The sequence below is a fragment of the Heterocephalus glaber genome, unplaced genomic scaffold, assembly GCF_053883595.1.
Source record: "Heterocephalus glaber isolate CG9 unplaced genomic scaffold, H.glaber_assembly_v1.0 deba00001164, whole genome shotgun sequence".
NCBI classification, from domain to species: Eukaryota; Metazoa; Chordata; class Mammalia; order Rodentia; family Bathyergidae; genus Heterocephalus; species Heterocephalus glaber.
Genome location: NW_028258205.1, coordinates 44,653 through 52,487, shown reverse-complemented (window position 1 = coordinate 52,487; position 7,835 = coordinate 44,653).

Genomic DNA, 7,835 nt, shown 5'->3' with positions numbered 1-7,835 from the left:
TTCATTTCAAGGATTATAAACTAACAATAAACTGACAGTGAAATAACTCTGGAAATACATCAGTGTAACAGAATGAAGTTCAGGAATAGATCCACATGTACCTGCCTATACAACAACTCATAATGGGAAAGATGCAATTAAGGATTATAGGAGAGGAAGGAGAGTGTCTAAAACAGCTTGCTCTGAAACCATTGGCTATCCATATGCAAAGAGTAAAGCTCTATCTATACTGTGTCTACTGTGTCTACATCTATATTTATTGATGTTAATAGTAATAGGTATTTCTTTATAAGAATTCTCATGGATGTGACAAAATACCGGACAGCACAAGTGAACAGAAGAGAAGTTTCTTCTGGGTCACAGTTTTCAGCCAAGAAGCAGAGAGGCGGGGAGAGAATACACCCTTCCAGTGTTGCTCCAAGTGACCCGCCCTGTTCACCAGGCCCTGCCTCTGAATGGGAGACTGTGGGAGGACATTTGAGATGTGAAGCATAGCAATGTATCTCTCCAGAGGGAAACAGAGACAGGAATAGAGATATTTTGAAGAATTCGATGGTGTAATTTTGTCATCTGTCACATTTGAACTCTGTGGGCAGGCTAGCAGGTTGGAAACTCACCAAGCATTTCTTTATTATTCTTAAAATACATTACTTTGGATTAACATGTAGAAATTCTACACCTTAATGCGGGGACGTTTGTTCAGTGTAATCTTTCATCATATGGATTCAGCGCACACTCATCAAACCCAGCCTTGCTGTATCCACTCTCCCCCACACCCTTCTCATCCTCTGGTAGTTACTGGTGTACATTCAGATGGACTGTTCAGAAGCTTCCACATATGAGAAAGAACATGCACTACTTGCCTTTATGTGCTTGGCTTATTTCATTTAAAATAATGATTCCTACTCCTAGCAACTATAATATACACAAAGTGTAAAGTTTTAGTTTACAGTGGATAAATCCTGGGGATATCTAAAAGCAGCCTAGGAAAAATAAAAAAGTTTTTATAGAAACAACTAAAGAACTCTACTGACAGATTCAGGCAAAATGACTCTGATATAGAGCAGTATGTCATACTTATTGAAAAGAAACAGAATAAGATAAAAATCTTAATTTTCCTTAAATTCCCTATAATTTAGTGGTTTACCCTTAGAGGTCAAAATGACAGACAAGTTAGGCTCCTTCTTTGCCCTTCCAGAATTAACTTTTGAAAACAATAGAAGAGAGAAACCATAAAGTCGAGAAAACACGCATGAGCAACTAAATGTAAACATCAGAACATGGGGGATCCCTGAAGGAGACTGAAGAGTGTTCAACTGGGACTTGTGTTTGGATGGGGCAGGGAAGTTGGGAGTCTGTGCTGAGGCCTGAATAGGGGATCCATTATACATGAGTTGAAAGAAAGTTTTAAACTCCTACCTCTACTACACTGCACAATCTGAGGCAGCACCTCACACCAGGGATGTTCTGAGGTCCACACATCAGCTGGGCAGAATGGAGAGGATCCAGGCTCAGTTAAGTGAGGATGAAGGCTGAGGGAGGACTGAGGAAGCCCTGCACCAGAAAGAACATCCCAGAACATTCTAGAAAATTCTCTATTGCTTGACCTGTGCTACACTGTGCAGGATTCTCAGTAGAATACCCCTTTACCCCTCACTGGGAACTGAGAGAGCCTTTTTCTGAAGTCTGAGGTTCAGGTGGGAGGAGCAAAAGGGATGGGTTCAGTTAGGTCAAGGAAAGAGCTGAGGGCAGAGAGAGGATCCCAGGACTAACCCAGACCTCCTCCTTCCTAGCAGATCCTGACTTAATCTTCATTTCTGTCTGTCTGTTCTCAGGGTGGTCTTCCTTGTTGTCAGGAGCTTCACTAGGACACCAGAGGAGCCAGCAAAGGGAGGAGGCCAGGATCTGTCAGGAATCAAGGTGAGGAACTTTAGTAAGGACTGCATGTATGCAGGTACCCCATCCCCCCAAATTATGGACTTCACAGAGCCTGGCTTTCCCTTATTATCAGCCTGCAGGTCTGGGAAGGGGGGCTGCATGTGGATTGCTCCATTTCTGCTAAGTGATTAGGGTGGGAGGACACAGGGAGATAAAGACCTTGGTCCAAGTGGTGGTCACAGCTCAGCAGAAGGAGGTAAATATGGGCAGCAGGCAGAGGACCCCAGGGGCTGCCAGACCCAAGCCATGGACCCTTCCTGAGGACTGAGTGTGTCTGCAGCCCAGGACCTAGAACTCCATAGGCTCTGCCTGTCCCCTGGGGTCAGCATGCTCCCCTCTCCCCAGGCAGGAAGGTGGGCCGTCTTCAGGGGATGAGGTCTTGGTCTCAAGGGGCGAGATCAACACTTCTCTGGTAGGACCATAATGAGGTAGGCAGTGTTCCACCAGGAGGAAGACATAGAAACTACAGAAGCACATAGAATTTGTCTTAGTTATGTTCTCATTGCTGAAGCATAATGCCCAACTTCTGCAGTTTAAGGGAGGAAAGGTTTATTTTGGCTCACAATTTGAAGAGGTTGCAGTGTGCATGAAGCTGGCTCACAGGCAGAACAGTGCAGTGGAAAGATGTGATGGGAGGAAAGCTGCTCACCTCGTGGCATCCAGGAAGCAGAGAGTGAAGGGAGGAATCTGGAAAGGAGAGCTGACCTTCTACGTCACAGCCACAGTGACCGTCCTCTTCCCGCCAGGACCCACCTCCCAACAGGGGGTGCTATAAGTCAGGGAAAATGCCCCATAATCCAACCAACTTCCTAAGGTCCCTCCCACCATCATCCCATGAAGCTTAGGGGGAAATCTAGATACAAACCATAACAGGGGTCCCGCATCAAAGGAGAGATGGGGCCGGCCCGGCTCCTGCTATCAGCCCTGGAGTCCCCTTGTGGCGTGATGGGATGGGGTCCCGGCACACTCCCTTTGAGAATCCTCATCTAGACAGCACACGCGCGGGGCCAAGGCTCTGTCAAGAGTCAAGGTGAGGACCCTAAGAAAGCATCGGGGGTACCTTTGCCCAGAACACAGAGGGGTGGACACTCTACAGGTATCTGCCCCGCACCTGCAGTCATCCTGGGAAACTGGGCACGGCAGTCAGGCCGAGGCTGCTCTCTCAGTTCTGGGTCATCGGTCTCAGAGATCTGAAGGTCTTGGCATGAGGGAGCTGGACTCGGGAGAGCAGAAGGGGAATCCCAGGCCCTGCCACAAGTCTATGTGAGGGCAGAGGGAACCCCCTCAGCTCACACACAGTACCCTCGCCTCAACCTGCCCCTTCTGTCACCTCTGAGAAGACCCATGGATCATGGATGGATTGGCTTCCCCTCGTGTCCTCTTTGAGTGTCTCACAGAGATAGGCCCGTGGTTTAAAGAAGGTGGCCTCAGGGTGTCCCAGGGAGAGTCCCCTGACTGACCACTCATCAAGGTGATCACCTTCCCAGGGTTCATGGACTCCACTGATTTTGGCTGCATCATGCATTTGCCCCTGGATGGGTGTGGGCAGAGGCGAGGCCCCTTACAGCCTTTTGGTCCCTCTCAGGGAGGGCACGTGTTCTGAGAATTTGCCTCAGGGCAGCAGAAGCCTGGAGTCCAGGCCTGCCAGGGGAAAGTTGAGGGCCCTGAGTGAACAGAGATGGGACCATCCACCCAGAAGTGTGGGGTCTCAGAGTCCCACCCACTGCTCCTGTGGGGCTTGGATACCAGGACTGTGCTTGTGGCCTAAGAGGCCCTCCATGCCTCTTCAGGAACTCCAGGAACCGGCTGGTGACATCTTTGTCTGAGGCAACAGCCACAGGTCATAGCGGAGGACGCCCAAGCAGTGTCCAGAGTCAAGGTGAGGTGCATGCACTGAACATGTACCAAGGCCCCCTCCCACACCTGTAGCAGAGCAAGAGTGTCTGGCCCCATTCACCCTACTACCTTACCCCATGCACTGTCCTCTGCAGGCAGCTCAAAGGAGAGAAGCAGTTTCACATCTTTCCCAAGCTCTCAGGATGGGCTCTCTGGGAAGGCAAAACCCTGTGAGTTCCTGGAGCACCACCCAAACCGAAGACCTGTTATCCATCTATATAAGAGCTGTAGGAGAGTAAGTCCTGGTTAGAGCATTCACAAGCTCCCTCACTCCTCCAGGACTCTGAGTACCAATCACCAAGCTCTTTCTGTTCCCCAGGAACATCATGATGCCTCATGGAGAGAAGAACCCTTACAGCAAGCTGGGGATGGGGACATCCTGCCCAAAGAGAGGCACAGGGCCTGGTGAGTGTGCAGCTTTCTAATCAAGTAAGAGGAAGAGGCAGCAGCACTTGCTCCTCTTCCTCCTATACTTAAATCCAAGACACACCACAGGAAGTGCCTGATGCTGGCATATCACATTGGGTTGTTCCCACAATCCTCAGAGAGAGTCCTCTCCTCCAACAGCCATGGACTCCAGTGCATGCAGCCAATGCAGTGGAAGCTCCAGCAGGGAAGAAGAGGAGAGTCCAAGCACCTCACAGGGCCTGCAAGGCCGTCAGCCCCTGCCCAATATGGTCATATATGACAAGATCACTAAATTCTTGGTGTTCCTGCTCCCCAAGTATTCAAAGAAGGCTCTAATAAGAGAGGCAGAAATGCTGCCCAGTGTCGACCAGGATTACCAGGAGCTCTTCCATGTGGGCTTCAGGTCTGAGTTACTGTATTCAGTCTTTGGCAGTGATGTGAAGGAAGTGGATGCCTCTGGCCACACATAGGTCCTTGTCCTTGTCCTGGGCCTTGCCTTGGGCCTTGTTTCTTTGGTTCAATAGAGAGATCTCAGGTATTATTCACGCCTGTGTTCAGAGGCTTTGAGAGAGAAGCACAAGGCTGCCCAAGAATGAGTCAGGACCACTGAGTGGGCAAGGTGCCTGCCAGGGACAGGGAGAGACATGGATCCAGTGGACCCACATCACTAGATTAGCTCCCACCCCATGTGAAATGAGGCCCACCCTTCAGTCTGTCTGAGGAGAGCAGGCAGTTTCCCAAGCAGTGAGGGTCAGGGTTGGATGGGGGAACGCAGAACATGCCTTCTTGATGTCTGTTGTATTCAGTTACTTGGACATTGACACGTGTGTTCTCTACGAAATTCTGAACACCTCTTCATGTATTGGAAGATAGAAGTAGATTGCACACCTCATGTAGGGAATATTGACCTCACATGTATTTTGGCTTTTTGATATTTTTCTTAGTTCAAATATGATTGTAATTGTGCATGATATGGATTACACATGCATTTTCCTCTCCATTTCCACAGTACAAGTCTTTGATATTTTGTTGATTTTATCATTAATTAAGTGAGAAATCTTTCATTTGATTTTATGATATGGAACAAAATACTAGATAGCATTGGAATAGAAATTTTCATGGAAATGTGTGAGAAGTTTATATTGTTGGATGGGGTCTTAAATACGTAGATACAAATAAAAACAATTCTTGTCTTCTTACCCCATTTTTTCTGCAGTTTCATACAAGTAAATATACATGTTTACTTGAATTTGATGATTTCTTTAGTTGTATTGGAGAAATTTAAAGTCAATAAGGAAGCCCAAGTCCTCATTGGAGCATTGAATCCCAAACCTTCATTGCACGTATGCTCTTTGGAAGGCCCTGTGTATGTTGTGCAGATTTGAGTGAACTTGCTAAGCCAGACCACCCTACCCCTCCAGTTGGTGGTATCTGGGAGTATAACCCACGTGAGGAAGAGATGAAGACGATGAGAGAAGGAGAGATGTCCTCAAAAACCTACAGAACAAGTGAAGGAGCAGAGGCAGGGTGTGGTGTAGCGGAGAGCAGTTGAGGTGAATGTGGAGGCGGGCAATTTGCGAGCTTAGGGAAATGCAGTTCATTCTAAGGGAGTTGACTTTGATGGAGCTGCCAGGTGACCAGAGACAGGCGCTCACATGAGGAGTCTTGGGACTGAGAGCAAAGCCTGAAAAGCAGAACACTGCTGTGAGCAGTTGTAACCCTAAACCTGGCCAGGGCTCTCCTGTCCCCTGGAAGTGTCCACTCTCCAGGATCCTCCATTGCCACAGTGAACTGTCCTACCTGGGAACAACTTCTCCCCTTTTGGTCAAGCTTTGCTCGAAGGTTGATGGAACTGCATGTGTGCTGAGCTGGCCTTCTCTCTACAGTGTTCTGGTTTTCAGCCCATTGTCAGAGAAACCTGGTGCGCCCTAAGACTCTCCTCTCGGTGGAGGTGATATGAATGAAAATATTTGTTCCAAAGGAAGAGAAGCTGGCAAGGAGAGGATGATGGCTATTGACACAAATTGTAGGAGCTTTAAGTTAGACTCCCCAAATGTAATTAAATAACACATTCTGGTAGATGAAATGTATTAGAGGAAATGTGTACAGAGTAGCATTTTTGCCTGGGTTTTTATTCAGTATGCTAGTGAGCTACAACTTCCCTAGGAATCACAAACACACAACTTCCAGAGGAGAACGTGGAAGTGTCCAGGGTCAACCTCATACTAGAACCAATGCCATTCATTAAATATGCAAATATACCAGGCACTGTGCCTACGTTCTACCAGGCCTACAAGGAGCACCACTACTCCTTATGTGTGGAGGGAATCTGGCGTGCGCTCTTCCTGGGAGGGACATTGCCAACCCACATACACCATCTCTCCCAGCTAGGCGCAAGGCCTGAATTCACACTGAGAGCAGAGTCCTTTCCTGGCTTGTGGTGTGAAATGTTAAGGAAGAAATTTGTCCTCAGTAGCCAGCCTGAGTCTGTCCTGATCTGCCAATTCTGGCTGAGCAAAGACCTGTTGCTCTGCACCCCCAGCTCCGCAAGACCCACCTCCTCCCTCCCTTCTCACATGCAACTCTCCACACACACCTTCCCACCATTGGAACACACACGCGTGCGCGCACACACACACACACACACACCTCCTCGTAAGACTGATTTTACTTCCCTCCATTGTGCTCTAGTTGGAATACATTTCTCTGCCTACACCATTACCCAGGGGCCTGACTTCTGGTGACTTCCTGTATAGTTCTGAGGTCTTTGGTCTCGATCAAGTCACGGGCTGCACTTGTTTTTACTTAATATGGTGGAATTACCATGCTGTTGGTTTTGCTGTGGCCCATGTTGGTTAAGTTTCTTCTTCAGCACGTTTGCTGGAACGGGTAGGAGCTATGGGGAAGGAGTTTTTCCTCAGATTTGGAATCCCGCAGAGGGATTTTTGGACCGTCTTATTCTGTTGGATGTCAGGAAGGGCACAGGGACATCTCAGAGGGACATTGGCTTGGGGGAAGAGTATGGAGAAATGAAGGGAACAGCTCCCTCATGAGAGGGCTGGGCCTCAGGACAGGGCAGGAGCCTTAGGGGGAGGAGTCCAGGAGAAGTGGAGTTCATCTTGTGGTTATACTCACCTTGGTTTTGGACCAGGTTTGAGAATTTGTCTTTCTACTTCTTCTTCCCTTGTGTTCTTTCACTGGGTAGTTCTATGTCCACACTTTTTACTGGTGGTTTCTTTCCATCCTTGAAATGTCTGTTCCTCCTGATCTTTCTTTATACCCACTTCCCAGGACGATAAGTGACTATACCTAGAACTTTGTTTGATCATCAAGCCCTCAAGCCTAGCCTTTCTAGCCCTGATCTGGGGTGGATATGGGGGCTTAGACATCACAGAGCACCATCTGGGCAGGTGCATAGAGAAATGAGGTCTGCTGAGGAGGCAAAGGTGGTCTGGTGGGTGGAAGAGGGGAAATTTTACTACTCCTACATAGCCTTCCAAACTGACCTACCACTGCTGCTCGTTTTCCCCAGCCCTATGTTGGTGGATGGCATGACGAGGAGATAGTGTTTCTTCCACACTTCGCCACAGAAA